Here is a 16,502-nt window from a genome sequence, read left to right as displayed (position 1 = left end):
GCAACTCAGTGACCTCAGCTATGAATGTGTCCACCAGCTATTCTTATTTCGAGAGAACTAGACAGAGCGAGTGTGTGTGTGTGTGTGTCCACCAGCTATTCTTATTTCTTTTAGGGTGGGTGTGTGTGAGAGAGAGAGACAGAGCAAGCCAGCTACTCTTATTCCTTTTAGGGGTGTGTGTGTGTGAGAGAGAGAGAAAAAAATGTGTCTGCTAGTTACTCTCATTCCTTTTAGAGGTGTGTGTGCATGTGCACATGTAGGTGTTGATGATACTGTTGGGTAAAGTAGGGGCAATTTCTGGAATTAAGGAATTGGTCAGATTTTAATGATATGGGGTGAAATCCTGCCCACAGTGAAGTCAATGGCAAAACTGCCATTGGGATAGTTGGAGCCAAGATTTCACCTGCTGTTTTTCCATTTTAATATGGTTAAAAAATACATTTTGTTGCGAGGCTTTTGGCTTTTGTAAGCTTATTTATAAGTGACTATCATGAAAAATTCACTCAGTGTCCACAGCACCCTATATTCCACTTCTGTGAAAAAGAAGCCTTGAATTTTGAGATGCAGCCATTAGATTGCATTACACTGTGACATGTTAGTTGCTCAGATATCCTGGTGATGGGAATATACCAGGCGTAAACAGATGTGGGCAGGGGGAAGGACTAATAAAAGATGTGGAGACTGAGGATTCCAGGGAAATTGTGGCCCTAACTCCGAGACTGTCCTCCATCATTTCACACAAGAATGCTTAGCAACGTCACCACAGTTGACAGATTTGCCATGTGGCCACTGGCTACTTTAAGAATAGCTAATGCTATGGCTCCCCTTCCCAAAAGGCTCTCATGTATGGGGTAGCACAGGGAAGCCATTTCAGTATGCTGATAACATCCAACTGTATGGCTCTCTTGTCTTGCTTGAATAGCATTGTGGTCCAGTGCCTCAGCCATTATTCAGTTCAGACAGGGCTGTGGATGAGAACAAGCTGGCTGAAGCTCAGCTCATCAGAAATGGAGAGGACTGGGTTTGGGGAAGCTGCAGAAGAGATAGCGGAGATAATAGATCAACCTCTTCGATTGAGGAAGTGAATTCACCACTCATCACCAAAGTTTAGGACTTAGGGAGTGATTTTAGACTGCCAGCTGCTGTTAGAGGATCATCTTGCAGCAGTAACTAAGGTGGCTTTTTACACTCTGTGCCTAGCCAGGATGTTGCAACTTTTACTTTTGGATGTGGATTTTGCTATTGCTAGCCATGCCTTTGCCACCTGCAATATGCTCTGTGGGACGACCGCTTAAAATCCTTCAGAGACCGATGCTGGTGCAGAACACAGCAGTTCACTTACTGAGTGGGGCATCTTGCTGGGAGCACATAACACTAGAATTCCAGGATCTCAGCTGGTTGCCTATCGGTCTCTGAGTGAAGTTTAAGGTATTAGTTCTGACCTATAGAGCCCTAAATGGCTTTGAACCTGCCTACCTGAGGGACCTCATCTCTTCTGTGACATACTGCCATAGCTGTGATCAGCAGAGGCTCTCAAGTTTGATTTTCCTCCTTAGAAATATGAGGGGGCTGCTGGTACTGTTTTCTCTGCAAGCGCCCCAGGACTTTAACTGGTTTCCCACCTTGGTCTGAAATTGCTCAAACTTCAGAACCTTCCAGGCATACTGCAAAAGCCACCCATTTGACACAGTTTGAGGGAAAAGATGAGGATATATCCCTCAGGAGAGAAGTAAAAGGGGCTTTTCTGTTTTGATTTACTGACTGGATGAGTTAGCTTGTTCCCCTTTTACTATTATTTAATATTGCTGGATGGTCATCATTCTGTAACTATAATTAATTAGGAAACCTAGAGCTTTCTCTGAGAGTGTTTATTAGTACAGCTAAATAATAATTAATAAATAATGCTGTTCCAAGCATCACTAAATAACCAGAATATTTTACACAGTTGGAGAACATATGCTAAGAGCATCTGTTCTCCGGTTCTTCCACTCCCTGACCTCTGTCCCTATGTATGGTCTGTCTGCCACATGGAATTTTTGTGCAGGTGTCATTAGCAACTACATAGATGTTTGTGTGTGTAGGGATATTCCATGTGCCATCTTTTTCCTGCCTGCACTCGCACTTCATGCATTTTTCTTTGATTTGCTTCTCCAAAGTCCCCATCAAATTGAGCAGTGACAAGTGGAGAGGAGCACTTACGTTGGAGTCATGTAATAGCTCTGCTCCTTGCTTTGCAAACGATCCATATGAGTCAGGCTAGTGCATCAAAGTGGTGTAAACTTTTTTAAAAAATGGGTGAAGATGAATTTGGGCATCTCACATAATTTTGCTGCCAGGAGAAGAGAAGAGTAGTTTTTATTTTATTTGTATTAAGAAAATGTTCTTACTTTTAAACATGAAATCAATCCAGTTTGTTTGTGATTTACAGCATTACTCAAGCAAATGTCACTTTAATGTTTGAACAGAATTGTGTAGCTACCTTTGTGTTCTCTGGCTTCACTCATAAACTCATGCTGTCATCAGGCCAAGAATCCCCAGGCTCTGAAAGGAGATGGACAGCTCCTAAGTGGCCAAACCTGTTCTTGTTAATCCTCTCCACAAAGACAGCTGCTACTTCATTTCAATGTGATTCATTTGCTTATCCTCCACACTGCAGAGTCTACAGTTTATTTCCAACCACTTTTGCAGGGCTGCTGCTGTTGGCAATAGCAGCCTAAAGGAATCACTCACATGCACACACATATGGACTTACTGAGTGTGCTCTGTAGTTTTTAAATTCGTTGTGTAATAATTTGCTAACTTGGGGCTTTTTCTAGTAGGGCATCTAGCACCTCCAGTGAGATCTTGAGGAGCCTTCACTCCTGTTGACTTCAGCAAACTTCTTAGCTTCTTGCACAACAGGACTCTTAATTACTTCGACTTGAAGATACCTTAATAGCATTTCCATCTTGGGGGATGTCTAGCAACTGCAGCTTGAGAAATCTTTAGGTTTAGGGATTTTAAAAAAAAATATTCCAGCAGCGTTCAGTGTTGTACCTTGCCTGCACACCAGGGGGCAGCTGGAGATCTGAATGTCAACAGATGCCTCAGAGCCTTACACAGTGAGTTGACTCCTTGGCCCATTCCCACCCCACCCATTCTTTACCTTAGCTTTGTGCCAGGGCTGTCTTTTAAGTGTTTGTTTATCTCATTTTGTTGTGTTTTACTATCACTCCTATTTCAATAGTTTCCTTGTTCACTGTGGCAGCTCTTAATGCAGATATGGCATGTCTTTATTCTTACTGCTAAATTCCCTGTATCATAGGCTAGATGCATAAATGGGAGTACTATGATGTGTTTAGGATGTTATTTCCTATGCTTTTTTGATACTTACACATTTTAGGCCATCTTTCCAGTCTTCCCCAGTCATTATCTGGCACAGTTTTCAGTAGCCTTCAGACTACATGAATCTCTGTTGTGAGCCTAGTCCACTGCTGAGCCAGCCAAGGATCAGGGTTTGCAAAGATTGCTTTAAGTTACTTTTGCAGCTCACCACATCTGGTCTAGCACTCAGTACAGCCAGCAAGACTAAAGAATGTGGTTCTCTCTTTTTCCTGTGCGTTTCATTTCTGCCTCATGTTTGTTCTGTTTCTCTCAGTTGGAAACATGGTGAACCTGCACCATGTGACCAACAAGTGCTCCATGGATCAGAGGTGATGAATCTCTGTCCTGTCTGATGTATTTCTAGCACCTTCCTATTGGAGATCTTTTTTCCAATTACAAAAGAGGATTTGCCCAAAAGGAGTTGGAGATATTAACTCATGATTGACTTTACATTTTCCAGGATCATGTATCTGCCATTTATTAAAAATTTTAAGGGTTAAATCTGAATCCATGTGGTCCTATTAGTTTTTAAAGCAAAACTCCCCATCAGAATCAAAATCAATGGAGATTTTGGGTGCCATCAGTTTTAACATAGGTTTTCGCCACTGGATAGGAGTATCCTTGCTTTTCTCCTACTTTTTAAAAATCTGGATAGGAGCCCAAATTTCTCAGTGGTTATCACAATACTTTTGCTGGAATGAACTGATGATTCATGTCGATTCATCCAACACCCTAAAAGTATGGAAATAAAGGGAAAGAATTGTGTGTTCCTTTCAACCTTCATATTGCCTACAAAGCAATCAATGACTCTCCCCAACGGTCCATGAGGCTTTCATTCCCAGCTCCAACAGGTACTCAAAAAGCAACACCAACTTCATCAAATGTGGACTCTAACACAAACAATTAACAGTTACCTTATACACCTTTGTATCAATAGAGCAACACACCTGACACACATTCCATGAATTTGGAAAATTATTCTGCCTTAGCAGTGATGAGGTCCCCACCAGACTCCCACTCCATCACTACCCATTTCTTTATGGTCAGGGTAGAAAAGATGAGTCTTGCAATGCACATGGAAATGAATAAATTCAGGTCACTGTATAGACCAAGGGGAAGACATGCTTTCGAAAAGCTCATGTACCTAATGAAGAATACCCTGCCAGCAGCCCCTTGCTCTTATGCTAATGAGGCTTCAACTCAGGTGCCTCCAATACTGCAACTGTGGCATAATAGAGCATTTGGAGATAAGTATTCGCTTGTCAAATGTTTTCTACAGCATCTAAGGAAATAGCATGGAGAGGGTGCTCTGCATCCTTCACGCTGCACAGTAGATTCACCAAGCATCATAACCCCAGCTGAGCCATCATCACACCCGAGAAGGATGAGCAATAGCTTTCACAATGTTTGCAAGTCTTTGGGACAACTTTTTTTTTAAAAAAAAACTTTGTTTATGTCATCTTAAACCATTTACATATGAATTGCGGCTAATGAGGACTTGCACACTTGGCTTTCCAGCAGACTTGCAACAAGACAAAAATTAAGGATACAATTATAGTAGTATGGCAGAGGAGTAGGCAGAGCACTAAATGGTTTTTGGGTAAACAAAGAAGTCAGCTGCTGTTTATGGGTGGGGTGCAGCCCAGTTAGGGGCTGTTGGGTTTTATTTTTATGATTACTTGAGAATTTTAAAAATAGCAAATTATAATAGGCCTATAGATTCTGTATCACCTTTTCTGATTAATGTGAACCTCAAGATTAGATACTAAAATATTCTCCATAAAAGGTACTGTTCTGGAATTTTCTGGATGATATTTTAGTCTATGTCTTTATATTCTTATTAATCAAAGGATTTTGGCCTGTAATTTAATTATTGCAAATGGTCCATCATTGAGTTTTTTGGTGGGGAGAGAGGTAAGAAAAATCTAGGCTGCAATTAATGCTGCAATGAAACCCTTTTCCTCTACATATCTAAAAACATTTCAGTAGATTAGGAGCCAAATGAGACTAAAAGAGCTTATAACATTCTATTAGAAAGTCGTCTTCACTCAGAGCTTTTCCAGAGCCCAGAGATTTTATGGCTTCTTTTTTCCCCTCTGCTATAGGACTACCTAACTGTGCTCTAATTTCCTGAGGAATTATAAGTATTTCCATTTTATTTAAGAGACCTTGAGTCAGTTCAGATGTGGCAGCTGACTCAGAGTAATTATGTAGGTTTTTAGAACTCAAGAGACATCACCGAGGTCCAGAGGTTTTGTAACTCATGCACCAGATGACCAAGCAGAGAGATGATATTACACACTGTGCTTTCTTGTTCTTAAACTGCACTGCCAGCAGCTTCCTGGCCATTTCCCTGTGCTCACGGTTTCTTTGTCATAATAGGGAAAGACCACATCCACCATTTTGTCAGGAATCTTTGCTTTCACTCCTCAAGTAAGTACAAATAAAATGTAATTTTGTGTCTGAATTCCAGTGAGCAACAGAACGCCCACCTCCATATCACTTCCACATAACCACTCCTATAGATTACTCAAGCTCCTTTGGTGAGTAATTTGAATGAATGAGGATGCATAGTGAGCTCTCATTGGAATTCAGAAGCTCTCATGTATCATGATGATTGATGTGGCATAAGAATACCGACTTTATCAGAAATTCAGTTGAATGGGGCCAGATTGATGTATTACCTTACTCTGCTAATCCCATTGACTGATTATAAAGTACTATTCAATGCAATTAAGGGTATCAGTCTGGCCTATAGAAATGTATTTACCTACTTCACAATGAAAGAATAGGGTTGGAAGTGGAAAATTTTGACAGAGGGAAAAAAGAGAGTAGAGAGTGGGTCAGAAAAATTCTAATAGAACAGTAAATACAGTGAGCCAAAGTCATCTCTCATGTATTACTTCACTGAAGCCCAGATTATATTCCATATGCAGGGCACCTATTTGTGTCAGGTTAGTGTTTGGAAAGGAAGATGGTTCTATTTCTAATACACTGGCCACAAGCTTCCACAAGTTTTGCTAACAACATGTTTGTAATGAATCATCATTGGGGGAAGAGGAGAAAAATGGTCTGAGGAAAAAATAAATATTGTGCACTCAAACTAGTTGAAGAAATGAGCTGTGCATTTAGGGGAATACAGTGGGGCTAAGGATTTTACTCCTCACTACTAGCCCTTTTAAAGCTGCTCTGAAGCTACATCTGAAAGATAAGTGAGAAGTAGTGGACAGGGCCAGTTTCTGTTTCCCCTGGTATGTTGAAACAGTGAATCCATGCCAGGTACAGACCCACTGGACATACCACTACTTTACCAGCTTAGAATCCCTCTCCCTCTGTGCTCCTATACATACTGTCACTCCAGATCTATTCCACAAGGGTAGAGCGGAGTCACTTTGTTTCCAGGCCTTTGTGCTGATGTGTTTGAGGCCATGAGTGCCTATAAAGCAGGGATCGGCAATCTTTGGCACGTGGCCCGCCAAGGTAAGCACCCTGGCAGGCTGGGCCGGTTTGTTTACCTGCTGCGTCCGCAGGTTCGGCTGATCGCAGCTCCCACTGGCTGCAGTTCGCTACTCCAGGCCGATGGGGGCTGCAGGAAGCAGTGACCAGCACATTCCTCAGCCCGCGCCAGTGGGAGCCGCAATCTGCCGAACCTGCAGACACGGCAGGTAAACAAACCTGCCCGGCCTGCCAGGGGGCTTACCCTGGTGGACCACATGCCAAAGGTTGCCGATCCCTGCTATAAAAGAAGGATTTGACCTTTGAACTCGAGTCTTGCATGAGCAAATGGAAACAAGCAATTTAAGGATTTAAGCGATTTAATGGAAACAAGCGATTCGTTATCTTCCCTGGTAAGCATGCAATCACCTTTTAGATATTTAATTATTTTTCAGTAGGTCATGTCACTTTCTGAACAATTAAATAGTTACTCCCTGTAGAATACTAAGCAATTTGAAGAGAGACTACAATACAACTCAACAGCAAGGGGTGACCAGGCAATTCATTAATACCATTATATTAACTTGTGTAAAATTAGCTGACATGAAATCAATTCCATGTTCATTAAATTGTGTTCCCCTTCAGTACATTTAATCTAAAAAAAGAAAAAGGAGGAAAAGACAACTACAGTCCATAAATTATTTCTAAATAGTGTGCTCTAGATTGATGGTAACTAGAACTGTCTCAATTCTGTATTTATATTATAATAACTGCAAAAAGAAAAGGAGGACTTGTGGCACCTTAGAGACTAACAAATTTATTTGAGCATGAGCTGTAGCTCACGAAAGCTTATGCTCAAATAAATTTGTTAGTCTCTAAGGTGCCACAAGTCCTCCTTTTCTTTTTGCGGATACAGACTAACACGGCTGCTACTCTGAAACTTGTCATTATAATAACTGTTTCATATGCATACATTACATATTATAGCAATTATACCAGCTGAAAAAATAAATTTGATGTAGATAATAAATTAATGCCTATTTTACCATTCATTAACATCTTATCTTTGCTAGGAAATGCCTTTTTTTATTCCACACAATAGAATATACTGTAAGATTAATTCAACTACACAATATAACCGTATAATTTAGCTATTTAGATTTCTAAATACCTAGAACCCAGACATGAGCAATGAAACAGAAGACCAGGCAATAATATATTTAAATCAATAATAACTAGAATTCCACAGAGAGAAAAAATGAACATCAAAGTTAAATTTTCCTAGCTACTGACACTTATTTGGCTAGATTCAGTCCCCTGTGAAACCCCATTAACTTCAACGGATTTAAACCAGAAGGAATATGGGATAAAATTTTCAAAGGCACCTAGATGATTTAGGAGCCCAAGCCCTTAATCTATTCAGTATTAGGATTAGTAAAGCCAGGAATGGTTCAAGAAATGGCCAATGGAATCGTTTTTCACTTCCATATTTCTGCTTTGAATCCATATTGTCAGTGACTGAAAGTTATTACCATCTGTTGGCTGTTTAGTGGCTCATGTGAAACAAGTTGGTGGTCTCATTCCCAATCCTAATCGACAAGAGACAAATTAAAAAAAAACAAAACCACCTTGGTTGGCATTCGTTGGTGTAGTTGTTGATAGGCTCACTAGAGAGGCCTGAATAAGCGGAGAATGAACTACACTCTTACCTTTAGGCTATGTCTGCAGTTGGAGCTTGGGGTGTGATTCCCAGCTCATGTAGATGTCCTTGCACGAGCTCTTAATGAGCCGTGGTGAGCAACGACACCGGCTAGCCACCCCAAGTACAACCCTGCCTGGAATTCCTGGGTATGTACTCGGCAGAGCGAACCCATGCCACTGCTCACCACTGCCTGTACTACCATCGCTACATGACAACAGTTCGCATGCTAGCTCGATGACAGCTAGCATGAGTGTGTCTATGGGAGCTGATAAACTACGTGTCTCGTGCCCAGTGTAGATGTAGCCTTAGAACTGGTGCCCACAGCACAGGCATTTTGGCACAGCATTCTGGGAAAAGCTTGCTCTGCTGCGGCTAGTGTTACAGTTGTTCTGTTGATCCATAGAGAGGCAATCAGTCTCCCAAATAACTTGGGCCCGATCCTGCAGCCTTTATTCACAGGGAGTAAAAGCTGCAAGATAGAACCTAAACAATCAATACTGGAAACAAATTACTATAGTGTAAGAAAAGAAAATGCTTGATACTTATTTGGAGCTTAGCATGGGGCACACATTTTCAAAGCCACACTCTGGCTGGGCCTTTGTCACAGATCTGGTCATAATCTCCCTGTCCGCAGCCCACCACTTTGCTGTGGGGGAATCCCAGCCTCTGGATACTCAGGTGTTTTAAGCCTCTGGATTTTGAACAGACCCCAGGCACTGTCCTATGCTTGGGATTCCTTGGGACACTGTCAGAGTGACAACTCTGTCTAGTACCCCCTCCTGACAGCTGCTATCACACAGTCCAGCTACCCAGCCCATGCTACCAATGCTGATCCATCAAATTCCTCTGAGGCTTAAACACATCCTCTTCCAAAAGCCCATCAAAAGTATCAGCCTTCTGGGTTATGGTTTAGCTCTCTCAGGTACCTGTAGCATGTAACAGACAGACACTTTGCACAGAACTAAACACGTTGCTCTTTACTTCATCACCCCAGAAATACACAGATGCATAAAAAAAAAAAAAAAGCAAAACCCTGCACACACTTCCTCTCACTATAGCTCACCCTTATCTTGGGAGTCCTTTGGGATCTGTGTTCAGGTAGGTAGGTAGGAAGGGTCCCCCGCACCGCCCAGTTCATCCAGCTCCTGTAGCAGCTTCCCTCATCTTAAGCGAGTGAAAAATGGCCAGGGAAAGAGCAAAAAAAAAAAAAAAAAAAAACCCAACCCCAACAAAAACAAAAAGCAACAACAACCAAAAAACCCCACCAAAAGTAGCTTCTACCCTTTATCGTCTTCCAGTCCCTCTGTCAGGTGATTTCTGTATCAGCCTCTTAGGTGATCCCAGATATTTATCAGGTAACTTCATTGCTAGGCAAGCTCTCCCCTGATAAATTAGTTCTCCTAGTTGGGATCCAGTGTTTTGTCTACAGCAGTTTCAATGGTTGGGCACTTAAGTCAGTGACCTCTTCTGTTATTCTTTTGCCATTTGCTTTTGGAATTTTAATCCAACATGTAGGTAATAGGAAAACAAAGAATGTAAAGAACCCATATCCAAAACAGAGTTTACAGTCTGGTAAGATACATATAGAGAATTCATAATGTCACATAGAATTAATAAATTGTACAGTCAGTTTCCCTATGTTGTCATAGGACCCTACACTGGAAAATAATTACTGTATGGTAAGAAAATGCTTGCCACTTTTTTAGAGCATTTCCAAAGCAACATTCTGGCTGGGCCTTTTTGATGATTCTGTACCTGTACACCAACTCCTAGCATTGACCTTATCAACAACAACCGCAACAACTTAAACCCAACCAACCAACCTATGCCCCTTATACTAAATGGGGGGATGAGAAAGTGAATTAAGAGACAGAGATAATACAGGCAGCCAGAGGGAGTAAGAGGAGAAAGGTGATTAGATTTAAACTATCCCCTGCCCTTTATCATTTATAATTCTAAATTCCAAACTGTTCAATATTCCTGTTTTGGAACCCCATTACCATTTTCATATAATTCCCAGAGTGTATTAGGCACTTCCCAGACATAGAAATAGACAATGTCCCTGTCCTACTGAGTTTACTATTTAAATTATTAAACATACTCAGATATGAATAAGCCACACCAGGAGGTGCATCAGTAGGCTATTGGTGAGTGAAAGCATTAGTCAAATGTAGCAGAGGCATGTACCAGTACCCTGATAATACATGCATGGTTATTGTTTATTGCTATACTACTTAGGAAGGGAGTGGTTGAGTAGAACTCGGGGGTTCTCTTTCCACTTCTGCTATTGACTTTGTGCAAATAATATAACCACTCTGAGTCTCAGTTTATCCCTCTATAATGCAATGCACATGATAATACCTCACAAGGTTGTTGTGAGGCTTAACATTTGCAAAGCAATTCGGTGCCTTCCAACGAGATTCTCATTAAGCGTAAAGTATTTCTAGGGAAAGGCAGCTGATAAAATAGATTCATATGTACCATAATGAATCCGCAGGAAGGCCGAGCTCAGTTTGGAGATGGATGTGGAAAGATTAAATTCAGTCACTGATGGCAACATCGTTTGGTTCCTTCTGTAGGTGCACAAGGCAGAAGTGTTCCATTTCCTCTGCTTAAGGCGACTGGCAAACAGAAACCCATTTCCCTGCCCCGTCCCTACTTCTCTGCAAAAGAGAGGGGATGTTATGAGCAGCTCAGGGAGTGGCAGGAATGTGGCCAACTAGGACAAGCACAGCACTGCCCCCAAATATTGCACAGTTTGTGGGCACATGCTAGCTACAGTAGCAGCCACAGCCCCCCCGGTGATGCTGTTTTCCCCACCCCGTCCTTGCACAGGACACACAGCACAGAGCCTCTTTACTCAGGAGAATTTGGCCTGGAGCGCCAAGTGAAGGGAAGGAAGAAACGTGACTTTTTTTTCCCAGTAGTTGGATTATGGTTTGAGTATGACTCAGCTCTGGAGGGTCCATAAGGATAAGGTGAGTTGTGCTTTGTTAGCAATTAGGTTAATCTGTTTAATTGTTTGGTGCTGCCATAAGCACAGTTCACTGGTGCATGAAGGGAGTAAAGAATGACAGTCACTACTCACTGTTACAATCCTCACATTTCAATACAAGGAGTGCAGCAGCCTGACTGGGGCAGTAAACCAGTTTCACGGTTATCCGAGTGACTCAATAATAACTGTTCTCTATATTAGGGTTTAAAACCTCCCTTCACTGAAAGAAATAGAGAAGAAAGCCACGTTAGCGCTTTAATGTTACCAGTGAAGATGTGCCCTAACAAACAAACATCCCTTTAACACACCACTCCCCTCTCCCTCCACCGCACCCTGCTCACAGCTGCTGTCTTTGTTCAGCGAAGACCCAGAGTCCGGAGGTGCGTTTCATGGGAGTTCACCTCCCGCCTGGGGGAAGAAACTTCAAGCAGTGCCTCAGCTCTGCTGCCAACGCAACTGGCTCACACCGCTGAGTGACATATGTTGACTTAAGCTGTAGTGTAGCCATAGCCTTTGGTTGTTCATGTAAACATAGTCTGGTCCTGAAGCCTTCCCCCCAGCTCATCAGTAGCCATCAGGGGAGAGTTCATTCAGACCTTGGTTATATTTGCGATGCCCTCAGCTGAACTAGGGTAAACGATCTAGATCTAAAATGTGACTTAGTGGCTTTTTTAGTGTTTTGCCAGACACAAAAAAAGGCTAATTTGATATGCTTTTAAAATCTTCTCTTCCCAGGTCCATTCTTGAGAATACAGGAGATGAAACAGTTACAATAGTGTAGTTGAGAGCTGATTTTGGCCCAGCATCTGCATCAAGGAGTGGAGATAACATCCTTTGTCACAAAGATTTGCTTGGGGAGCTCATGAAAATTGCTAGGCTGCTGGTGTGCTGAGACCACAGCTTGTTATGCTGACCAGTATTGTCTCTTGGTTTTCTTGTACCCCCCATCTGTCTGTATCCATCTGTTGTCTCTTATGCTTAGGTTGTAAGCTCTTGGGGCAAGCACTGTCTTTTTGTTGTGTTCGTACAGCACCTACCACAATGGAGTTCTAGCTCATGACTGGGGCTCCGAGGCTCTACAGTAATACAAATAATAATAAATGTGTTAAATTAGGGTTTAAACCCTGCTGTGTCTGGCATAGGCCATCAATCTTAAGTGTAAACTAAGGACAAGACGGTGAATAAGGAGACTCAATGAACATGGAGGGATTTCCCAAACTGAGTAAGATCATATCAGTATCTGTTTTATCATCATTATCAAGCAGGGGCAGGCGCAAGGTGGGGCAAATCATCGGGGGCACACAACTTCTCCAGCCCCAGGGCCATGGAGGCAGGGAAGATCGAGCTCCTGCCGGGCTGGGGCAGCGTGGAAAGGAAGATTGAGCTCCTGCCTGGCGCCAGAGCAGGGTGGAGGGAGGGAAGATTGAGCTCCTCCCAGGGCTGGGTGTGGGGGCAGCGAGCTCCTCCTGGGGCCAGAGGGGGCGCAGTGAGCTTCTTGTCAAAAGGGGTCAAATTTAAATTCCTGCGCATGCCCCTGCAGCAAAACAAATACAATTATTAGACTATAGTAGGGTCCTCTTCAGCCTTCCTTTGCATGTACAGCAGAGTTCTTTGCATTTTAACTGGAAGTGGTGCTCAATGCAACTCCTTAATTGCACAAAATCAAATAAGAGTCAGGCCAAGGTGCTAACTACACAGAAGTTATGAAGAGTGGAACCAATTATTCCTCAGCTATCCACACACATCTCCCATTGACTTCCAGGGTATTACATGGAGGTATTGAGGGCTGAATTGGGACCCAATGATTTCAGTCAGCTATGGACAGCAGCAGCATAGTCCTGCTTAATTTTCACTGGCCCTGTTAGATGCAGATAAGAGACTTTCCCTGAGAATCTAGCTGCAGCACAGAGACTGTAGGGACTCCTAGAGACCAGCAGCTGTTTTCATTGCTATGTGTCCTATTTCCTCCTATCTAAAACCTCCTACTGGGATGGTTTATTCTGTTTCTAGTCATAGTGACTTACATAGGAACAGTGTCCCTTTATGGTGTTCCCGATAGGACCAGGGAGGCCAGATGTCACAGGCTACCCATGGATACAAAAAGTCAGCTCATCTCCTGCATGGTCTGAGTAGATACCCCCCTGCTACCAGGGCTGTCCACTTTCACTGGCACATAGTGGAGCACAAAGCAGAATCTGGGCTTTGCCCATTCTCCCTGCCCCTTCCTCATGCACTTACTTGATGAGAGGAATATCCAGGGCACAGCTCCCATTTGTTGCACAGGACCTGGACCCAAGATCTGTAGTGCTAGAGCCAGGGGATGAAATGAGGCCTCAGATCCCTTTACTGCCCTGATTAGCCACATTAGGGCTAGTCACAAGATAGCCCTTAGATTATATGCTGTTGGGGCGAGGGAATCCATCTGTATCTGTATTTTAAAGCACCATGCACATTTATGGTGCTACCTTCTTTGGGTCATAAATCATGAAAAAAGCAATAAATATCTATTTATAAATAAGCCTGCTGCCAGCTTCTTTGCCTACCTCTGTCTTTCCTGGTCTAGAGAACAGATCTGTTCAGGCAGCTGCTTGGCTTCACCCAAGACTTGCACTTTCATCCTCATCATCCTAATGAGGAATTTTTACCAGCTGGATCCCACTCTTACTGTAATCTCTGTAATCAGAACAAACACATGGGGACCTCACTCCCTGGGTCAGGGAGAGAATTTTATTTCATTCCTCAAATCACACCAAATTAAAAGGCTGGAGAGTGAGAGGTAACAAAGGTGGAAGGAAAGGATTAAATGTTGCCCTTGCATGTGAGCATGTAACACACCCTTTGGTTCGAGCTCTTTTTTATCTGCATAAGTGTTAGTGGCGAGCACATGGATCTGATGTCTGTCTAACGTAACTGCTTTAGTTGGGAATTATCCACATTGTTCTATATTTTCATTCTGATTACTTGTTTTGTTCTATTTTGTTTGCTATGTTTTAGTCACAGCTGGTTGGGTGGTTTTTTTGGTGTTTGACTTCTTAACGTCAGTACGCGTTGGCAGAAGTGACATTTTAAAAATACATATTCTAAATATGCTCCGTCCATTCTCTCCCTCAGAAATTTGATTGGCAGAAATCAGAGGGTAAAAGCAGAGTGTGTCACTCATTCCTAAATCCTTAATATGGAAATGGCCACCCACATTTTACAGCAGAGTTTGTGCCATTATGTTGAAAGTGCCTGCGCATGCTGAAATACACCTGAAGGCTGTCAGGGTTCCCTCCCCACTCTGAACTCTGGCATGCAGATGTGGGGACCCGCATGAAAGACCCCCTAAGTTTATTTCTACCTGCTTAGGTTAAAACTTCCCCAAGGCACAAATTCTTCCTTTTTCCTTGGACAGTATTGCTGCCACCACCAAGTGAGTTAGACAAAGATTCAGGAAAAGGGCCATGTGGAGTTCCTGTTTCCCCAAAGTATCCCCCCAGACCCTTTCACCCCCTTTCCTGGGGAGGCTTGAGAATAATATACCAACCAAATAGGTAAACAAGCTGAGCACTGACCAGACCTTTGGGTTTTTAGGACACGAAAAACCAATCAGGTACTTAAAAGCAGAACTTTATTATAAAGAAAAAAGTAAAAGAAGCACCTCTGTAAAATCAGGATGGAAGGTAATTTTACAGGGTAATAAGATTTAAAACACAGAGGATTCCAGTCTAGGCAAAACTTTAATGTTACAAAAAACAGGAATAAACCTCCTTTCTAGCATAGGGAAAATTCACAAGCTAAAACAAAAGATAATCTAATGCATTTCCTTGCTTTACTTACAATTTTTGTAATCTTGGATGCTTACTTCAGGTAGGGTTTTAGGAGAGGGTTTTTTCCTGCCTGGTCCCTCTCTCTGTCCCAAGAGAGCACAAACAAAGAAAGTACAAACAAAATCTCCCCCCACAGATTTGAAAGGAGCTTCTTCCCTTACTGGTCCTTTTGGTCAGGTGCCAACCAGGTTATTTGAGCTTCTTAACCCCTTACAGGTAAAGGAGGGATTTTATGCTACCCGTAGCTGTATGTTTATGACAAAGGCCCATTCTCTTTTTTGTTTTCTGATTTAGGCCATCTGTTGAGAATGCACAACGCGGAGCATGTGCATGTGCAATTGTCTCGTCTGCACCTGCCATTCAGACATCTTTGTAAATTTACCTCCAGGAAATATAAAGAGCAAACAAGAGTTCATAGCCCTGGATGCTGGTACCCATGTGCAGAGGAGGAGGCAGTTACTGGTGCCTGCTAAACACACCTTGCAGTTGATGGAAGCAGAAGCAGTGTGTGTCTTTGGATATTAATAAGCAAACAGATCTATTTCAAATATACCACCTTGGTTCCCTTTTGTTAAAAAGATTTGTGGGTATGCCAGATATTTAGATTGTTGTATAATCACATCTAAGAAGGGCCTTTACAGCTCTCCATTTTCAGTCTATGCAGACAGCTTACTTAGAAAGCCAGTAATATACTGGCACAGAGAAATGTGTCTACTCCTGTCCATGCGGCTTAAGGCAAATGGAAGCCCTATCCCCCACTACTTATTATATTGAAATGTGTATTGCCATTTGCGGTCAAGGTGGCTTTCTGTGTTTTTGTCCTAGATGCCTTTGTCTATGACTCCTCAGAAAACAGACCATTTGGTAGGAACTGACAATGTAACTGTGACCAGAACAGTTGCTCCGTCTGAACTAAAAAAAGGAAAGGGCAAGTAGCCTGGGGATCATATATGATTTAAAGGTGTATGTCCTTTGTAATCTTTATTTATAAGTATTTTAGCATTTTATAATTTCAGATGTAGTTTTATTGTAATTGGCCCACAGCTAAATTGCTATTAATAAACTTTCCTTTGCTGTGTGGGTATCTTCTGTAACATGTTGCATCAACTCTGCCTAACCAAAATGGCAGCTGTCCCTGCCCAGACTCCTAGACATGAAATTGTAATGACACACACCATAACAATGGGACCGATTCTGG

The sequence above is a fragment of the Lepidochelys kempii genome, chromosome 3 (assembly GCF_965140265.1).
Source record: "Lepidochelys kempii isolate rLepKem1 chromosome 3, rLepKem1.hap2, whole genome shotgun sequence".
NCBI lineage: Eukaryota > Metazoa > Chordata > Testudines > Cheloniidae > Lepidochelys > Lepidochelys kempii.
This window is presented reverse-complemented; position numbering follows the sequence as displayed.